General features: G+C 42.5%; 1 protein-coding gene across 4 annotated transcripts in view; it reads left to right on the forward strand.

The window, feature by feature from the left end:
• The window catches only part of LOC117225653 (uncharacterized), a 1,038,968-nt gene that overhangs the window by 60,984 nt on the left and 955,654 nt on the right, over positions 1-22,330 (forward strand). For all 4 annotated transcript variants that reach the window (XM_076526304.1, XM_076526306.1, XM_076526305.1 and 1 more), the window contains exon 2: positions 14,871-14,929. The gene's annotated coding sequence lies outside the window, so the exon portion shown is untranslated. The remainder of the gene's footprint in view (positions 1-14,870; positions 14,930-22,330) is intronic.

The following is a 22,330-nucleotide window of genomic DNA, read 5'->3' on the forward strand; positions in this document are numbered from 1 at the left end:
CTGCTAGATGAAAAGATTAATTTTTATTTTATATTATCTTCACACTTCCTCAAATTTACTCAAACTGTTATATGGAGACATTAATTACTATGCTATATATGTTAGTTTCATACTTTTTCAAACTTATTCAAACAGATAGATGAAGAAATCAATTCCTACAGCTTTATACTTCTTCAAACTTGTTCAAAGTGCTAGACGAAGAAATTAGTTTTTATTTTATACTATCTTCACACTTCCTCAAAATTATATACATATATTAGTTTCATACTTCTTCAAACTTTTTCAAACTACTAGATGGAGAAATTAATTCCTATAGCTTCTAACATATTCTAATCTATTTAAATTGCTCTTGATGAAAAAATTAATTTCTATTTTTTACTATCTTCATACTTTTGCCAACTTATTCAAACTGCTAGATGAAGACATTAATACCCAATTCATACTATCTTCAAACTTATTCCGTTTGCTTGATTAAATTACATATCAATTTATTAATTAGTTCAATTTTTATAAAATTTACACTTTTAAACACAAAATTATGCATTAATTTATTACTTTCCTGAATTTCTATAAAATTTATAAATTTAAGAAGTTATACATTAATTTATTACTTTATCCAATTTTTATAAAATTCACAAATTCATACAATAATTTAATAATACATTCAATTATTACAAAATACATAAATTTAACAATTTACTGAATATATAAATTTTTATAAAACCTATAAGAAGTCATAAAAATTTGCCTATCAGTTTTAATAAATTTGTGAACGATCTGCTAGCTTAAAAAGTATCAGCCAATCCCGAGCACGATTTTATATTAATTATAAACATTCTGAACTTAACGGAGACAGACAGCCAATATTTTTAGCATATCCTTCTACCTTACTTCCTTCAGAAAAAAATAACACCGATTCAAACGTTGGGACCCACGGGGACCATTTCGTCCAGCTTTTCGGCAAAACCGCGCACCGTGCGTCGCGTCGGGCGTCGTTCGAGCCCGCGTGTCGCCTAAGTAGCAGCATTATGCATGCTTTCCGTGGCGACGCTCGCATTACCTTCGGCGAATGGCTGGCGTAAGTGCATTGTGAATCGGCGTATCTGCCGACGATTCATATCGACACGGTGGCCGCGGAGTTTTATCGCCGGTATGCCGGCCGGCCGGTATAATTGGGCCATTGTTGGCTGGCAGGTGGTAACTAGTAGCCTTAGCGGCTACCAGCCTTGACAAGAGAAAGATCGATCTGAGATTAGACCGCGAGCCCGCAGCCGGGACCTTTCTTCATAGCGGCGAGATTTATGCGCGGCAAGCAGCGTCTCGGCGTCAATGGGGTTGTTAACGCGGCCGATAATCGGCCTGGAACAATGAGAACGGCCGTCCTTGGTTCCGCAAAACCTAATGCGACAGCCCACCGGCCGCTGAATAAATCGACGACGATTTCGAGCGCATCGGCTGTTAATTGGTCGGACGATCTAGGGACAACCGAAGAAACCACTGCCGTTGTAAATAAGATTAACGAGCTGGTCCGAGATCATCTTCGTATGTTATCTTGAGAAACGGCTCGCGCAGCAGGGTTGCTAATCCGCGAATGGAGAACGCGCTCTTGGAATCAGGCTTCGTGGCATAAGAGCACTTGCATTCGAACGTCCTGCATGGAGTAGTAACGTGAACTCGTTAAGATGTAGTTTCACGGCATTACCAATCATTTTTCTTGGGGATTTCAATGACTTTGGAACATATTGATAGGAGCATCGTTCTGTGTAATTTTTTTAAATTTATAACCGTAGCACCAATGGATAGCTGAGAGCTTTGCGATTAAAATGAGTACAAACACGATGGAAATCGGACGGAGTTTGTCGAAGAACTTGTTACTGTATGTATATAGGGTGTTCGTTTTATCTTGAGCACACATAATGTCTCTGTTATACGGGATGTTAGAACGAAATGTGTACGTGAAAAATTTGCTTACTTTCGTGGAACGATTATAAAGGTAGGTTAACATGTTTTTCAAAATTGTTTTAAGTCAAGTGTTCAAGATCATCGTTGATTTTTCAATGTGATTTATAGTACTCAAGATCATCTAAAAGTCATGATATTATATGTGGACGCATTCATATTTTTGTGAGTTACAATAATGCATTGATGAAAATATACCTTCTCATTTAAAAGATCGTCAATGATCTTGAAAAGCAGATTTGAAGTGACCTTGAAAAAAGTTCAGATCTTTGGGGTAGATCCGTTGAAATCATTACTCAGTTGTTAGTTATTTGAAGTTAGTTCTTTGAGATCAGATTTTTGGAGTCAGTGCCTTGACGATAGTTCTTTAGGGTCAGTTATTTGGGAACAGATCATTGGAGTCAGTGCCTTTGAGACAGTTCTTTGGAGTCCGTCTTTGGGATCAGTAATTTGGAGTCAATCCTTCCGGCTCAGTTCTTTGCAATCAGATTCTTTAGAGCCAGTTATTCGGAGTCAGTACCTAGGAGTTACTTCCTTGGAGTCAGTACCAAAGCGTCAGTCCCTTGGAATCAGTTCTTGTTTTGGCATTAGTTCTTTGCAGAAAGTTCTCGGAGATAGTTCTTTCGAGGCAGTTCTTTGGAGACAATTTCTTGGATACAATTCCTCGAATTCAGTACTATGGAATCAGACTTTGGAGCCAGTACATAGAAGTCAGTTACTGGAAGTCAGGATCTAGCAGTCAGTTCTTTGGAGACAATTATTTGGGATCAGGTATTTTAACTTAGTTCCTTGGATTCAGTACTTTGCTGTCAGTCCTTTGGAGTCAATTATTTGGATTCAGTTATTTGGAGTTATTTGGAGCTAATTCCTTCCAATTTCTTGGAGTCAGTTCTTCGGATTCAGTATCTTAGAATCAGTACTTGGGAGTCACTACCTACGAGTCACTACCTACGAGTCAGTACCTAGGAGTCAGTTCCATAGAATTAGTTCCTTGGAGTCAGTATCTAGGAATCAGTTCCATGGAATTAGTTCCTTGTAGTCAGTTGTTTCGTATAGTGAGTTCTGAGAATCAGTTCTTGGAGTCATTTCTTGAAATTAGTTCTTAGAGTCGCTTCTTGGAGTCAGTTCCCTCAAGACAGTTCCTAGGAGTCAGGTACCTAGGATTCAGTTCCTTGGTGCCAGTTCTTGAAGTAATTTCTTGAAGTCAGTTCTTAGAGTCAGTTTTTCGATGTCAATTCTTGGAATCAGTTCTTTGCAGTGAGTTCTTTAAAGCCAGTTCTTGGGAGTCAATTATTTGCAGTCAACTCCTTGGTTTCAGCACTTTGGAGTCAGTATCGTGGATTCATTTCTTTGGAGTCAGTATCGTGGATTCATTTCTTTGGAGTCAATTTCTTGGATTCATTTCTTTGGAGTCAATTTCTTGGATTCAGTACTTAGGAATCAGAGCATTGGAGTCAGTACCTAGGTATCAGTTTCTTGAAGTCAGTATTTAGGAGTCAGTTCCTAGAAGTTAGTTCTTTTGATCTGTTTCATGTAGTCAGTTCTTGGAGTCATTTCTTGGAATCTGTTCTTGGAATCAGTTCTTGGAGTCGCTCCTTGGGGTCAGTTCCCTGAAGACAGTTCCTAGGAATCAGGTACCCAGGCGTCAGATCTTTTGAGTTAGTTCTTGAAGTCATTTCTTGGAGTCAGCTTTTTGGTGTCAGTTCTTGGAGTCAGTTGTTTGAAGTGAATTCTTTAAAGCCAGTTCTTTGGAGTCAGTTATTTGCAGTCAATTCCTTGCTTTCAGTACTTCGGAGTCAGTACCGTGGATTCATTTCTTTGGAGTCAATTTCTTAGAGTCAGTTCCTAGAAGTTAGTTCTTTTGATCTGTTTCATGTAGTCAGTTCTTGGAGTCATTTCTTGGAATCTGTTCTTGGAATCAGTTCTTGGAGTTGCTCCTTGGGGTCAGTTCCCTGAAGACAGTTCCTAGGAATCAGGTACCCAGGCGTCAGATCTTTTGAGTTAGTTCTTGAAGTCATTTCTTGGAGTCAGTTTTTTGGTGTCAGTTCTTGGAGTCAGTTCTTTGAAGTGAGTTCTTTAAAGCCAGTTCTTTGAAGTCAGTTATTTGCAGTCAATTCCTTGGTTTCAGTACTTCAGTTTCTTTGGAGTCAATTTCTTAGAGTCAGTTCCTTGAAGTTAGTTTCTTTGAGTTGTTCCATGTAGTCAGTTCTTAGGATCAGCTCTTGGAGTCATTTCTTGGAATCAGTTCTTGTAATCACTCCTTGGAATCAGTTCCCTGGAGACAGTTCCTAGGAATCAGGTACCCAGGCGTCAGATCTTTTGAGTTAGTTCTTGAAGTCATTTCTTGGAGTCAGTTTTTTTATGTCAATTCTTGGAATCAGTTCTTTGAAGTGAATTCTTTAAAGCCAGTTCTTTGGAGTCAGTTATTTGCAGTCAATTCCTTGGTTTCAGTACTTCGAAGTCAGTACTGTGGACTCATTTCTTTGGAGTCAATTTCTTAGAGTCAGTTCCTTGAAGTTAGTTCTTTTGAGTTGTTCCATGTAGTCAGTTCTTAGGATCAGCTCTTGGAGTCATTTCTTGGAATCAGTTCCCTGAAGACAGTTCCTAGGAATCAGGTACCCAGGCGTCAGATCTTTCGAGTTAGTTCTTGAAGTCATTTCTTGGAGTCAGTTCTTTGAGTTGAGTTCTTCGAAGCCAGTTCTCGGTATCAGTTCTTGGAGTCAGTTTTTGGCGTCAGTTTTTGGCGTCAGTTCTTGGAGTCAGTTCTCCATAATCGTCATAAATTTAGCCACGCACTACTTGAACTCTTGATACTCGCGTGTCGCACGGGGCCGTCTAGCCGTCGTCGAGGAGAGTGACAAACTCGTCGCCGTGTCTCCGGCTCATGCGTATTCGACGGCTGATTTGTATTCAACGTTCCGAGCGATTAATCTCGCGACTTCTGACCCTGTCGGGCTGTCACGCGTACCGGAGATCGTCGCGCGTACTCGCCGCCGGTGTCGTGCATCTGACCCAGTGATCGATCGTCCCCCTCGATCCGTTATGCCCGCTGTCAGATATAGATCTTCGGCCCTCTATCGACGCGGATCTCGCCGGCGCGGTGGCCCCTCGGTGTTCCACATTTATATCGCGGGACGTTGAAGAACGCGCCCCGAGGAATCCGCCGGCGCGATGGTGAATGTGATTTCGTCGAAGTTTCGTTCGCGAATCACCGGTTCCCTGGATAAAAAAGATATTGTAATCGCCGCGGACACAATACGCGCATTGTTCCGTCCGCGGGAGTGGTATATATTCAATATTTCATTTTTCCCGTCGATTCCAAGAAGTATTCGCCGATAACCCTTTCGCTGGAACAAGTGTTCTTTTCCCAAGCGTGGGAGGACCCGCCGGCGAACCGGTTCAACCGGAGAACGAAACGCGCGCTGAAACGTTTCATTAGTCTATGAATAAGTAAACAGATTTATGGAGAATCGAGCGGGGCCGCGAGTGCTCGAAATCTATCGGTGTTTATTATTTGAATTAATCATCCTGCGACGGGTTCTGGTGTTATACCGGGTGGGTTGGTAAGTACTGCTAGATAAAATCACACGGTGTCTATTGGTTTGTCTCTGTTGGTAATTTAGAACTTTAATATCATAGGCTGCCAATGCGCGCGCGCGCGCGCGCGTGCGTGTGTCTATGTTGGCAGTATGCGTGGGTTTGAATTTAACGGCTATTCTGCTGAGCCAATGGTTGAAGTGCATGTCGTAAAACGTACTGAATATTATATCCGTTCTACATTGTGCAATCAGATCAGGAAACAAAACGCGTTCGGTTGCCACTAATTGCGTCTGTATTAATGAACAAATTTCACTGTGTTCGTTCAACGTGTTTTTCACGGATAATAAAATATATTATGTGTTATAAAACCAAATCTCTGACCATGTGTAACCTAACCGTCCGACCTAACCTAACCATCACTCTCAATACACTTTCGAATGGATTATGCAGGATTCCGATAGGTTGCCGATCTTCTCTTTGACAATATTCTTAATCTTGTAAATTTATCTATTCATTTCTCGGAGAAAGGTTTTATTTCGAGCATATTCTGTTAAGGCATTTACATGTCACGGTTTCGAAGCAGCGATGTGATCGTGTTGATAATGTTAGCCACGGTTATATCGGCCGAGTATGCTGCCGTTTTATTTCTAATTCGAATTCGATCCACTTCGTCTCCGCTATCGATTTTTCTTCGCTCTTGTAAGTGGCCAAAGCCACGTGCATTCACTGTGATATGAGCCGTTTATTTTGGAAGTGGCATAAGTCACTTTTTTTTTAAAATGAAAAGACACCGTTCAATTGTAATTAGTGTTACCATTAACTCGATTTTCTTGAAAAAGTGACTTATGCCACTTTCAAAATACACGGCTCATATATTTGTCTAGTATTCATGTTTCAGGATTCATATTTTCAAGAGGCGAGATTTATGTCGTTGCAATTTTTGTTCTGTTGCAACTGTTGCGTTACCTTTGCGAGTACTATAAATATTTGGTTCATCTAGTGACATATAACCTAAATAATAGTAAATAATAAATAAACTAAATATATATTATAACCTAAATAATAACCTATATAAATAATAACCTAAAACTGTAACATATTTTATAATAAAAGTCGTGACTCAGTTCAAATGAATCCAATCTTGTCATTATAACAACATAATATACGCTAGTCTCGTTCAAGCCCTTACACTATAACAAAGAGTCAAAAGTGGTTTTCAATACATCATTTTTATACTGATCCAGTGTCTCATTTGCTCTATGTAAAATGAGGACAAACTATTTATTCCAAGATAAAAAGATGTAACTAATACAACAATAATAAATAATAAATAATACCAGCAATAAAGGACGACAAAACGTTGCACAAATTTCGTGACAGATTAACAAATACTGTTAACAGAAGGTGGCCTGTGTTATGGAATACTTCTGAAGTTAACAAAACATTTATTTCATATGAAACAAAAAACGAATCTGTTTGTTTATGAAACATTGTTCACAAAACAATGTAATGTCATTTCGATAACAAAATACGATCCTACAAATTACAAAAAAAAAAGTTGTAACACTAATGACAAAAGATGGTCCGTGTTAGGGATGTACTTGTAAAATGAACGATACATTTATTGTGTATAAAAAAAGGAAACGAAATTTTCTGGAAACAATGCAACGTTATTTCGACAACAAAATGCGACAAACCACACGTCGAAACTATCGTGACGCGAAAAGTGTGACGAAAGAGGCCCTAGAATTCGGAACACTCATTACACATTCTCTTTCAACAATCCAGTTCGCGTCGGAAGTGTTTTTCAATTCGCTTACGAACGAGAAAAACGTTCCAACGAGCGAAAGAAAAAAAGAAATCCACGCGCATTCGCCAAAAAAAAAGAAAAAAAGAAAAAGGTCGCAGCGTCAAGAGTATCGACGCGGAACAATCGCGTATCGTCTCGCGAGTCGGCGACCGCAAAATCGTCGTAGGAAAAAAAACAGCGGCAGATCGAACGGATATTCGTAGAAGGGGGAACGAAAACCAGTGTATCTTTCAATGATTTCGCTTCGGTTTTCGATCGGGTCTCTCGCAGCGAGCGCTCGCGCGCGCTTGATTTCACGCCGGCGGATATGCCGGTGAAATCCGATAAACCGCAAAAGGCTATTTGTTAGAATGAAAAAATCACTTCCTCGTGCCGGGCCGCTGATAAACCCCCGACGGATCGTATCGCCGGCCGCGATACGTCAAAACAGAAATGGCGTGAATTCAATATCCCGATTTCGAACTCCGCCGACATATGCGCCTCGCCGCCCACCGTCCACACAAAGACTCCCCCCACCCCCGCCACACCGACGCCGTTCCCTGTTTCGCGCCTTCCCTCGCTGTTTCTCCGTTATTCGCTCTCCCACCTGCTCGTTCGACAACTCTCTTACCCGAAAATTCGCGCGAACGAGAGAGAGAGAGAGAGAGACAGAGAGGGCGGAAGAGAAACAGAGCGAGAGATCAAGAGAGTGGAGGGGGAAAAAAGTAAAAAGGAAACGCAGGCGAAACGACGCGCGACGGAAAACCGAAAACGAGTGTCGAGGGACGAAACCGGTGGCGCGGTTAACCGTGAAGTTACCGATCAGCGACGGCGCTTCCGGTTGTAATCGCTCAATCATGATCGAGACGATGGACTTTCAAATAAAACGTCCCAGGATCAGTGAACCTTGAGCGAAGACTCTGCGCAATTTATATTGGCGTGTTTCCGGCAAATAAAATCGCACGGTGGTCCAGCTGGGCTCGTTGCAAACGGCGAAGTCTCTGCTATCGTTGTCTGAATTTGTTTCTTTATGCCAGTGTCTTTGCGTGAAGTGGGTGCACCGTGACGTCGACGGGCGAACATGACAAGGGAATAAGGTGACGAATATTTGAAATTATTCCATGAGGACAATGAAATTTAGAATTCTCCAAGAAATTTGTGACTTAAATTAGGCTTCTTGGAAACACAATTGGCCACTCACGAAGGGCCCTTGTGATATTAAGGCCTCGGTACATCGCGCCACAAGATAGCCGCCTAGAGGCGGCTATTGTTTTGTCGTATATTAACAATTATTCCACAAGAACGACGATATTAAGAATTTTCAAGAAAATTGCAGCTTAAATTGGACTCCTAAGAAAGACGATTGATCACTCACAAAGGGCCCATGTGATATTAAGGCGTCGGTACGTCACATTACAAGATGGCCGCCTAATGGCAGACGTGACGGGTAAATTGTTTTGTGGTCTATTACAAATTATTCCACAAGAACGACGATGTTAAGAATTTTCAAGAAAATTGCAGCTTAAATCGGACTCCTAAGGAAGACGATTGATCACTCACAAAGGGTCCATGTGATATTAAGGCGCCGGTACGTCACATTACAAGATGACCGCCTAATGGCAGACGTAATAGGTAAATTGTTTTGTGGTCTATTACAAATTATTCCACAAGAACGACGATATTAAGAATTTTCAAGAAAATTGCAGTCTAAATTAGACTCCTAAGAAAGACGATTGACCACTCATAAAAGGCCTATGTGATGTTAAGGCGTCGGTACGTCGCGCCGCAAGATAGCCAGCTAGAGGCAGACGTGACATGTGCAGCAAATTAGAAATGATTCTACAAAATCGACAAAGTAGCAACTTTTATTTTAAATTGCATTCTAGATTGGACGACTAAGAAACACAATTGGCCATTCAAAATTGACGCTTTGCGATGGAGAGGGGGCGAGGGGGTGAAAATGCAGCTACGATGCCCCTGAAAGCGTGGTCTTATAAGTATATACGCATGCATCTTTCAGCAGTTAAGTGCACTAACTCTGTATAAGGTTTCTGCACCTTCGGCTGTTGCATCTCTGTCGGAAAGGATCGCACAATAGCCTAACTAGGCTCATTTTGAAATGCGATGCATCAAGTATCCAACAATATAGCTAAAACGAATGTTCATAACGATGATATGGATTGAAATCGCCAAGGTTCTGAAGACTGACGTCTCTCCATAACTGCCACGTGACAACTGCTGCAATTCAAAAGCTGACATGTCGAACGGAAACACCATTTACTCGATCACATTTATAAAAATCAACATCATCGCACAACGGGCCACCTTTTCGCCCCAAAGCGAACCCCGCGTGGGGAAAATTCGAAAGTTCATGCAACACACCACGGATCTCGGCGGATCCCCATTGATTGGCCTTAGGGACGCGCATTCCTCGCGCCTGATCCTCGCCAGCGAAGCGGACGCCGGGACCGCTCGCCTAAGGATACCGCTGCGCGTTCGATTAGGAGCCGTCGCGCGGCCGAATCGCGCGTGTAATCGAGTGACAGTGATTTAGAATCGGCGGGAGGAAAGTCGGGGCTCGTTAATAGGTTGCCGGACGGGTCTCGCCGGTTCCCGCCATTCGTTCTCATTAACGGGAACATATGTTGGCGAAGAAGCATCTGGTTTGATGGAAGTGGGTCATATTTCTGGGCTTATTGGCGATCTTCGCGATGACACTCGATACATCACCGCTTTCGAGAAACACGGCGAGGAAAAGGTCAATGAGTCGGGCCCTCGCCGCGTGAGTTATTAGTCTGAGAACATTCCCCGGCGCGCGATAATGCTAGTCGCGCGGGGACCTACTATTTCTGGAAATTGTTATACAATTTTGCTTGCTCAATTATTCCGCGAAATTTTTGTCGACGGCTGTGGGACACTGCCTTATGGTATGGGGCAAGGATCGACCCGGTGCCCTTTCCACTGTGGGGTACATTGCTGATGTTCTTCTTCTGGAGTGCTCATTAGCGATCTCTGTCCACGAAGTGAGACTTAGGACACACAAGACTTCGTAGAGATAACGGCAAACCCTTCGTTCAACTACTAAACAAAACTATATACGTTAAATTCTAAATATTAGGTCTACCGGAAAGTTCTGTCCGATAGTGTCACTTTAAGTTTCAATCCATATGCATATGTTGATTTGAGACATATATGACTATCTCTCTTTATCATTGCATTTACACACATGTACTCTCCTAAATAAACTGAAACAAAGATGTCTCATGTCATTATTAAGTGAGACGCGATCGCGAAAACATGGCTACCGATGATAATGCCAGACCACATGCTGCTTTGGCGACTCGTCAGAAAATCGCAGAGCTAGGCTGGGAAATTCTGTCACATCCACCATACTCCCCAGACCTAGCACCCTCCGATTATCACTTGTTTCTCTCTTTGCAAAACTTTTTACAGGAAAAAAATTCAAAACTGAAGCTGATATCAACCAAGCACTAGTTGAGTTCTTCGCCTCTAAAAATAAATCATTTTTTAAAAATGGCATTCACAAGTTGCCATCGCGCTGGCAAGAAGTCATAAGTAACGATGGAAAGTATATTCTACAATAAATATTATTAAATGTATGAAAATTGTGTTATATTTCAATTAAAAAACGGACAGAACTTTCCGGTAGACCTAATATGTATTAAATATCCCTCGTAATTCGGTTATTCCAAATGACGCTCCCTAGGCGAAGTTCTAAAGAAGGCCACTTCCGTTACTCCCCCACTCTTCAAGATTCCCTGACACAAAAATTACAGCAGGTAGTCCGCTATATATACTTTTGAAAAACAATACTCGTCCAAAATATACCGCAACAAATTTTCCCAGAAAAATTCCAAAGAATCAGAGTCTGCTCCGATAGTCAAGCATGGCTGAACCAGATCGTCGACTAGGCTAAACGATCGCTATAATTCCAAGACCGTACACCATCCGACGATCAACGAAATCGAACAGTTCGCCATCGGTGGATCGTTAAAATTCCAAGTCCCGCGTCCCCGACGATTTTATTTGCTGAAAGTTCGATTAATATTCATTCGAGCGTCGCCGCGACGACGGTGCTCGCTGTCCCCGAGTCCTTCGGAAGAGGTCAGCGCGGGTCGGTTCTGATTGAAAAACGTCATCAATCGAAAATTAATTTCGCCGTCCGCCGGCTCGCCAATTTACAGTCCGCGCGGCGGGCATTTACGCGGAAAAAGTCTCATTTACATGCGGGCCACGTTCGCGGTAATGAAATAACGAAGAGGTTCATTAAGGCCATCGAAGGATCGCGATAGAGGCAATTTCCCCTCCCGTAGAAAATTCCCGCAACACAGTGCTGGAAATTTACGCGTCGTTCCGCCGGCAGCTACAATGCGCCGCCGACACGTGATAGCTTTGTCCTCCTTCCGCGCGTCCTAAATCACCCGTAATGATTATTACTTGTATTAGCCGCGGTAATTGTAGCTTTACGCTCGGGACGCAATTACTAGCGGCCGATAGCCGCCCGCTTAAAAATCCGTCCTCACCGATTCCCTTTCTATCGCTGCCCGTTTGTCTCTCTGTGCTCGACGACTCCTTGGCGCGAGTAGGCTCGCGAGTCTGGATTATTTGCGAAACACATGGCTCTGCTTCAATCACCGAAATATTCCAGTTCTAATCCAAGCTCAACCAGAAACTAACTTAAACCTAACCCAAACTTAACGCAGATCTATCTCAGACCTGACAAAAACCTAACCTAGACACCAAAACAATGAATCCGCGGCCGCTGTAGTCAGCACATTGCAGGTTATGTTTGGACTATGTATGCAAAGTATTACTCTAGTTAAATTATCAAGATAATCCAGACCTAACCCAGGTGTAACCTATATCTCAAACACTGGCAAGTTTATAGTTCACGAGATGAGGTTAGGTCTGCGTTACATCCGGATCAGGTCATCGTTCTAAAAAGTTAGCCCGTTAATACAGTCTGCTTACCCAGATCTAATTTAGGCATAAACAGTGTCTAGACCCTCTTATTTCACACCTGGGAAGGGTAGAAACAATTTTGAAGAAATATTGACGTCGAAATGGTAGAACAAAATATTTCTGCACTCTCCGAGGTTCTCATAATTTAGCCCCAATGAAAAGTTTTCGGTTCAGCGTCTTATTCTCTTAGAAGAAAAAAATTAGGAACGGTACTTTTAGGTCGCCGAGGTGCTCCAACCCCTTAAGTGAAAAGTTCGTAGTTTCCTGGACGAGATAGAACGAAAATCGATACCAGCTGTTTTTCGACCCATTGATCAATAAATAGCTCGGCAAATATAGGAACGAGTTTACTCGTTGTTGATTTAAAATTGCCGCGTAATCATTACTGGGATCCTCGTCCTGAAATAAAAACGTTCTGCAACTAGTAGTGACAGCCATTTTGGAATATCTTTCTTCCCTTAACGATTGAAGGCAACTTCAGCATTTCAGTCTTTTTAGTGTCTCAAGTTATTAATTCTAGTCAAAAATGCATAACTTATAGGAGTTACTGTCCGCGGAAAATGGATGGTCTCTGCAACTTCTGGGAACAGACAGCGAACGCGTCGAGACCGAGGATCTATTTAAAAATGGCGGAGCGTATTTTTCGGCAAACGTCGCCAGGCATTGGCCAGTCACGCACGCCGGGATCATTCGCCGCACTCAGACATTAGCCAGTTGCACGGCCTGACATCTGTTGAGGCAATCGTCCCTCGTTCGAACGCGCTTTCCTCTTAAGCTGATTGCCTCGCCGTAAACAAGGCACCGGTGCCTACCGAGACCGACCGCCTCCTTCGGAAATTCATCCTGGAGCCGCTTTTACAAATTAACCGAACACTTCGCGCAACATTTACGTGTGACGCCGTTGATAATCCGTTGCAAAATAATGTTGAGGTCGAAACCAGATTTTAAAGAAATTTTCTTAGCTCTTGGTCATCATTGAGTTCCATTCTAATAAATTACTGACTATCTAGAAGTAACGAAGACCTAACCTAAAATTAATGTAGATTCTATTTAGAATTAAGGTAGACTTAATGCAGATCTCGTAGAACACTTATTTAAAAGCCTCACTCTTGTTCTAATTTAGATATAACCTAGTTTTAATGTGAACCTAATCCAGTTCTTGGAAAATATTTATTTAAATAATCCAGTTCAAATCTAACCTAGTTTTACCCTGGACAAAATGCAGTCCTTGCAGAACATCTATTTAGAAGACCTAACCTAGTCCTAATTTGGATGTAACCTCTAGTTTTAATGCAAATTTAATCCAGTTCTTGGAAAATATTTATTTAATTTACCTAGTTCACCACAAAATGCAGTCCTTGCAGAAGACATATTTAAAAGACCTAACCTAGACTCAACCCAGAATTATACTACTATATCTATACTCAATGCAGACCCGTTGAAGTACACACGTAGCTATTAACATTTTAATGGTCGCACACACAACACGTGTGAGATGCTTTAATAATTATGTAGGTGATTGCTTTAATAATTATCACGCAAAGGAAAAATATTAAATTTGTTGTTATTATTGTTGTTTTTTATGTGTATGTTCGCACATATTGAACTATTTCATGAATTTACATAATTATTGCCGGCCTCTGACAACGTTTGACTACGTAGACGCATGCGGCCATTAAAGTGTTAATGAAGGCAACGACGCCATCTTGTTAGATGGCGACACAGTGACAACTATGTACATATTAAAATGACCTAGACCCATCCCAGAAGTAACTTAGCTTTAATGTAGACCTATTTCGGATCTTGCAGAATAACAATCTAAATAATCCAATTCAAACATAATTCAGTTTTAACGCATCCTACACCTTATCCAGAACTAACCCGCACTTAATGCAGATCTAATTCGGTTCTTACACAATACCTATTTGAAAGTCCTAACCTAGACCCAGCCCACTATTAATCAAGTCTTAATGCAGGCTTAATCCAGTTCTTATAAAATATTGAAATAATCAAATTCAAGTCTAACTTCGTTGACGATATCTCCGCGAAAAATCATCGTAGGATGATGGCTTTTTTTCCAAATCAAAGCTTGTAACCTCTGCTTCAAGATACCGTTTCTGGATTTTAAGTTCGATGCACCCTCTTCACAGTAACCCTTCGAACGTGAGACTGAAAAATTTGACAAAATCCTCGCATTTCGTCAAACTTGGCAATCTTCAAACGTGGCCTCGCATTTAAAGGATCACAGTGGCGACGGCGCATCAAACTTAAAATCCGGAAACGCTATCTCAAAGTAGAAGTTTCAAGCTTCAATTTCAAGAAAAGAGCATCGTCCCACAATGATTCCTCGCGAAGTTATCGTCGGTCAAAGTTGGCCAATTTCTATCAGAAATTTGTCTACACAATTCTTTCGAGCAGAATATATACCGGACATAAAGTAACGTTAAGGAGCGGTAAAACCGGCTATATTGCTACTCGATTCGTCGTACCACTCAAATGCTTCGAACCTTGAATCTAACGAACGACACGATCGGATAATTCCGCGAGTAGACGTTCACCTCTGTTCGACAACGCTGAACCGTGTTATCTCTCGTTTCAGTTTCGGAGGACAGCCGACCGACAGGAAGAGAGAGGAGAGAGAGTCTGCTTCAGTGATCGGTGAGTAACCTTCGCTCTATGGGAGTAGATCGATAGGAAGAGGTAAAACAATTAGAAAGGAGCGGATGTGTTCCCCATGAGGGAAAACAAAGGGGCAATGGGCGACGGGCGAAGGTAAAAGAGGGACGATAGTGTGGTGTACGCTGGTACGCTAATGGAAAGGGCCTCGGCTACACGTTTACTGTCTACGCTGCTCCTAGCTCCGATCGATCGATATATCGATGGACCCTCCTCTCCCCCCCTCCCCATCTATCCGTGCTGCACGCTCTCGCAAGGGGTAGTTAATTACGTTTAATACCCTCGATTATGTGTTTGCGCCGAATACACACACTCGACGAATCTGTTATACTTCTGGCCTCCTTGCTGCGGATGCTGCAATCTTCCTTATTGGCATCGGAATCCGCGGCATTACGTAACCGCATTTTTCCCGGCGCCTGTATTAATGCGATTCCATTGTCCCATCGAGTTCGTCTATTAATTAATGCTGCCACTTGCCCAGATAGCACGCGTTAAAGGCCACTTGTTAAAGTCCATTTTACGTTTAAACGTCTTACGATCTAAGCTGGACGTCTTCAAGACGTCGCGGAAATTTATGACTGTAACGAAATAGTAGCCAATTTATACTTCGCAGTATTTCTGTGTCCATCGCGCGTATTACAATACTTACGACGACATCAAACTGTAGAATTAATTAGAAAACTGAACTCCTTAAACGTCCACGTCGACTGCAATCTGAGCAGAAATGGATGTTCACGGAACATCCGAAATTTAAGCCCTAAGGACGCCTGCAAGTCGTAAGAAATGGATGTTCGTTAGAACATCCGATGTTTAAGTCCTGAGGACGTCCTGAAGACTTAACGAGTGGATATTCTTAATTTAAGTTCATAGGACATCCATACGACACAAGAAATAGAGGTTCCTGGGACGTCTGAAGTTTCAGTCTTATGGTCGTTTTTGGGATGTTCCAATGAACATCCTAGAGATGTCTCAATGAAGGTCCTAGGGATATCACAATGTACGTCCTAAGGATGTTTCAATGGACGTTCTAAATTCATAAGACATAAGAAATGGATGATCCTGAAACGTCTATAAATTCAAAAACTGGACGTCGCCAAAACGTCCGAGATTTAAGTCCAAAAGATGTCCACGAGACTTAAGAAATAGACGTCCCAGAACGTTCGAATTTTAAGTCTTAAGGATGCCTACAAGATTTAAGAAATCGACGTACTTGGGACGTCCAGAGGACTAAACAAATGGACGTACTTGGGACGTTCAGAAGATCGACGAAATGGACGTACCTGGGACGTCCAGAAGACGTTCGAAATTTCAGTTCTAAAGACATCCATAAAACTTAATAAATGGACATTCCCGAAATGCCCATAAGACTTAAGAAATGGATGTCCCTGGAACATCCAAAATTCAAGACCTAAAAATGTCCACAAGACAGAAGAAATGCATGTTCCTGTAATGTCCGAAGTTTAAGTCTGATCGATTTCCTAGGAATGTCCGAAATTTAAATCTTATGGACATCCTAGGAACGTCCGAAATTTCAGTCTCATGGATCTCCTAGGAACGTTTTAAATTTAAGTCTTATCGACGTCCTAGGAACGTCCGAAATTTCAGCCTCATGGATGTCCTAGGAATGTCCGAGATTTAAATCTTATGGACGTCCTAGAAACGTCCGAATTTTAAGTCTGATCGACGGCCTAGGAACATCCGATATTTAAGTTTTATGGACGTCCTAGGAACGTCCGAAATTTAAGTCTAATGGACATTCTAGAAACGTCCGAAATTTAAGTCTGATCGACGTCCTAGGAACGTCCGAGATTTAAGTTTTATGGACGTCCTAGGAACGTCCGAAATTTAAGTCTAATGGACATTCTAGAAACGTCCGAAATTTAAGTCTGATCGACGTCCTAGGAACGTCCGAGATTTAAGTTTTATGGACGTCCTAGGAACGTCCGAAATTAAAGTCTTATAGTTGTCCTAGGAACATCCGAAATTTAAGTCTTATGGACGTCCTAGGAACGTCCGAAATTTAAGTCTTATAGTCCTAGGAACGTCCCAGTAGACGTTCGGATACGAACTGGCCCGAAACGGACGTTCTAAGGTGCTCGCTGCGTTGACGTCGGCCCTGTGACAGGGGGCCGATTGTTCACGCTCGACCCGGGTTCGAGGTCATCGCTAGGGTGTACCAAGCGCACGGGGATGCCGGGACTAAAAGGGAAATGAGAATGAATGTAATAATATATTTAATATTCGCCGGGTCCCTGCCTCCTCCACTCTCGGTATTACAAGTCAACCAATATTCTCGCCCCCGTACCGAGTGCCACCCCACCCAGCCCCTTCGCCTCTTTCTCTCACTCGGTCGATCTCCACCCTCTCTCTTTCTCTCTCTCTCTCTCTCTCTCTCTCTCTTTCCATCCCCCTACGCCTTCCCGTTATTTCGCGAACCCTCCGTACTCCTCCTGCCCCCTTCGAACTCCCCTCACCGCCGCCGTCCTCCTCGCCCTGACTTTCAAAGTGCACCGACATTATTTCCGCTGTAACCAACACGCCGGGGTTTGTAGCACGGGACCAGGGGAAAGGAGATAGCGGTTTCCGCGAAACGCTCGTGATCGCTTCGGAATCGAAGTGAATTCCCCTGTTTCCATTAATGACCTCCTTCGACGACTGTTTTGGATTCGGAAATTAGGGGTGGTAATTGAGGGTAGCGGCCGCCTGTCGCTGCCGGCCGAGGCTGCTAATGCGATGAAACCGTTCGGCCTCGTGACACCCCGTCGCCGCTCCCCGTTCCCGTAGGCACCCAGGCACCCCGATCTACTTTAATATCAGGTCCTCCGCCTGCATCGTTTTCTGGGGATTCTTTTTTTTTAGGGGGGAGGGGAGAATTGTTGTATGAATATTATCGACGATAAACTTGAGGGGTTGGATGTTGGGGTAATTACTTTGCGTGATGAAAGGTTATTGATTTATTGGATTATATATTGAATGGTGTTGCTTGCTGACTTAATCCGGACCTAACCGAAGCATAACCTATATTTAGGGATAATGGAGCAATTACTGTGGGGCAGTGACAGATTTTGCCTGTATCGACTTATGTAGCGAGTACTGTTGCTTAGAGATCTAAATTATACCTAACCTGAAAAATTAATCCCAGACAGACCTAACGCGGGTCTTTTATCAAGGAGACTTAACCTACACTTACGGATAATAGAGTGATTACTTTGGAGCAGTGCAAGGCTTTTTCTTTGTTGATTATGTAGTCAGTATTGTTTATAGACTTAATTTATACCTAACCTAAAAATTAACCCCAGGCATAAGACAGGTCTAATCCAGATTTAACCAAAACATAACGTATACTAACGGATAATATTTAGAATAATTACTGGACTGCGAATTTTATGCATTTATGCTAAGCTTGCCTAATCGAAATGCCAATAAATGGTGAAGATATTAGAAGAAATGGATAACGTTCTTACAGTCTCCTTAATTTCCTAAAGTTACTAAACGAAGAAATGCGTCTTCATTTAACCTCCGTTCCTCACAAATCGAAGTAACAAGATTTGTGTATTTCAACGAAAGTGTACTGAAAGCATATGCAAAATTTCAGAATAATCAATGTATTAGTAACAATGTCGTAATTAATTCAGTAGCTATTTTAAATAAAAAGATAATAGCAGGTTGCCGTATTTATGTTAAGTAAATGCGATTCCCCCCATAATATCCCATTTTTAGAACGAATAGAAGTAAAAAAATTCGAATATCTTCATAATAATATAAGAACAACGTTGTAATTAATTTAGTAATATCATTAATTAAAAAAGATAACAGAAGCTCCCTATTTTTGTATCGAGTATAAATGCGATTCCCCCATTAAGATCTCCTCATTCCTGACCTAACCCTGACCAAGGTAAGAAAATTTGTGTTCCCCAACGGAAGTACGATGAAACCATGTGCAAATTCTTAGATTGATCAGATACACTACTCCCTTTTTAAATAAACATTAACAAAAATAATAAAATATATAAATATATAATAAAAATATATAAATATTATATAAATTATATAAATATTATACTAATGATATATATATATATATATATATATATATATATATATATATATCTGTATATAAATATTTTTATACATATTATATATATATATATGTATAGAAATATTTATATACAGGGTGTCCCAAAATTATTGTACAAGCGGGGTGGGGTTACAAGCACATGATGGGTTCCTGAGGTTATTTGAAGTAACTTTCTCCCTTACGAAAATTTTCTCCGAGGCATCGTTAACGAGTTATTGACGAAAAACACTGACCAATGAGAGACGAGCTCGCCTAGCGCTAGGCGGCCGAGTCAATCAGCGGAACTAAGCTCCGTCCTCTCGTTGGCTCGGCCGCCTTGCGCCAGCATATATCTCGCTTCTCATTGGTCAGCGTTTTTCGTTAATAACTCATAAACAAAGCCGAGGATTGCATTTTTCTCAAGGAAAAAGTTACTCCAAATGACTTCAGGAATACATCACTTCTCGCTTGTACAATAATTTTGAGACACCCTGTAAAAACATGTAAATAATACAAATTTTCTGACCAAAAGAAAATTCAATTCCCTCCCTAAGATCTCGTAAACAGAAATCCCTCAACCCTCCACCACGTACAACTCAACGTTTCCCCATATTGTCAATTCACACGTCCCATTAACCCCCAGTTCCCGACCTCCCCAAAGGTCACCGTCGAAAGAACGCGCGCCGGTCGTCTCGACTGTCGAAGCCGACCGCCGATAACCATACTCGTCGTCCCGACCCGGTTATGAGGCTCGCATCCGGCAATCGCGCGGCGAGGAGCGAACAAGATGCTCGAGCCGATCCGCGCGAGGCGCGCTGGCCACGTCAGCGTAAAGCCTGAAATCGTTGGAAATTAAATTTTTCCCCGGCGGTGTGGCCCGACCGCACGGGCCACAAATTCATAAGATTCAATATGCTACGCGAGCGAGCAGGTTGCCAGGCTGGGATGGGGCGGACTGCGACGATGTTAGCGGGGTTGCCGGCTAGGGGCGGCCGGGCGAACCCGCGGGGCGCGCCGGGGGAGAGAGGGGAGCAGGCCGCAAACGGGGTACGTTTTATAGTTTACATCGAATACGTGCCCTTCCTCCGCAGGGCCTCGCGGGACCAGCTACTTTTACACATACTCTTTCCTCTGGCGGCGCAACCCTCCGCGACCCCCCACCCGCACTCTCCTCCCGACCGCCGCATCAGCCGCGCCGCCTGTCTCTGCGTCGCTGCATGTTTACCCCCGCGATATATATGAACTAATATCACGTGGCACGTGATGCCAACGCAGCGGCACTCGTGCGACCTGCCCTCCACCCCCCCCCCCCCGTGGCACCAAACCTTCTCCCTTTCTTTCTCGCCTACCTTCGATCTCACCACCCCCTCCCCGCGTCGTGAATTTTCAAGGATCGAAGTTTCTTTTATTAACCCCTTGCCTTCGAATATCGACTTTATAGAGACGCCTTGAAGACGTCCATTTTACGTCCTAAATGGATGTTTTTGAGATTTGTTGTTTCGGACGTTAAAAGGACGCCAGTTTTCAGACGTGTTGAAGATATCACAAAACTGATGCCTGAGACAAGACTTCTTCAAAACGACTTAAAGACGTCCCAAAATAGATGTCTTAAAGACGACTTGAAGACGTCACAAAACAGATGTCTTAAAGACGACTTGAAGACGTTCCAAATCAGATGTCTTAAAGACGACTTGAAGACGTTCCAAATCAGATGTCTTAAAGACGACTTAAAGACGTCCCAAATCAGATGTCTTAAAGACGACTTAAAGACGTCCCAAATCAGATGTCTTAAAGACGACCTAAAGACGTCTCAAAACAGATGTCTTAAAGATTTCCCAAAACAGATGTCTTAAAGGCGATTTAAAGACGTCCCAAAACAGATATCTTAAAGATGTGTCCTAAAACAGATATCTTGAAAACATGTCCTAAAACAGATGTCTTAAAGATGTCCCAAAACGAATATCTTAAAGACGTCTCAAAAGGGATGTCTTAGAGACATCACGAAAAAGACGTCGTTTTGACGTCTGAAATAAGACGTCTTAAAGACATGCCGAAACAGACGACATAACGACATCTAGAAACAGATGTCTTGCAAACATCTGAAACAAGACGTCTTCGAGACGTCTCAAAGACATTTCGTACCAGATATTGTTCTAACATCTGAAATAAGACGTCTTAAAGACATTGCGAAACAGACGTCTCGAAGACGACTGAAGTAAAACGTTTCTACGCTGTCTCTGGGTTGCTTCGAGACTTTGCACATGCTTTTAATATACTTTCATTCGGATATATCAATCTTTTATCTTAGAATATCGATTATCCGACGTACTCAGGATTTGACCGATGCCGGAAAATTAAATATGCCGAATAATTGGATTATACCTACATACACGACGTAATTACAACGAGGAATATAATTTAAAAAAACAATTATGGATAATGCGGTAATGCGATTTATTAATAAAAAATAAAATATATGAATAAATATATATTATATAAAACATATTAGATCTATGTATATTACTCTCTCTCTCTCTCTCTCTCTCTCTCTCTCTCTCTCTCTCTCTCTATCACTTGCGGCTTCGCAGGACTCCGACGAACCTAAGCAATAAACTCGACCACTGGAAACTGCCCAAGTCCCAAACACACCGCAGCATCCGTCCCATTCATTCAATATTTTACGGCACTCATTCCTGATCATCCTGCCTTTCACGCTCGGAAAACCTGTAAAATACCATCTCGTAGCAAACGAAAAGTTCCCTAAACACAGAAGTCCAAAAAAACTGTATTCCAGCCGAAATATCTTTTCGGAGCGCCCCCACGCGCCGGCAAGAGCTTAGCATCGCGCGCGTGTCTCGGCGTCGCTCGTAAATATGCCAGGGTCGTGGAAATTTCATTCTAATCCGCCCGCTTGTGTGCGCGGTCCCTCTCGTTTTTACTATCGCAGCGCGTCGATCCGGTTGATTTTGTTTGCCCGCGTAACACTCCGCTGATGGACCGCCGCCGTTGATGGGAGCACATCAAACTATGATTTGGTATTTAGTCACCATTAGGGACGCATTAGCACTGACTACATGCTCCCCGTCTGCACACTCCGCGACCGTACGTGTGCGCACGTGCGTGTTTGTGTATATACATTAATCGAGAGACCGGAGAGCGAGACAGAGACAGCCATAGAGAGAGAGAGAGAGGGGGGAGAGAGCGATGGATTCAGGTTCGCGTACACTCGCGCCGAGATGCACAAATGTTTGCGCGGCCATAATCGACCGATACCGCGTGCACACCGATTCCCCATGAATTCTTTACGGCCGCTGTATTTTCGTCCA

This window comes from Megalopta genalis, chromosome 14, assembly GCF_051020955.1.
Source record: "Megalopta genalis isolate 19385.01 chromosome 14, iyMegGena1_principal, whole genome shotgun sequence".
NCBI classification, from domain to species: Eukaryota; Metazoa; Arthropoda; class Insecta; order Hymenoptera; family Halictidae; genus Megalopta; species Megalopta genalis.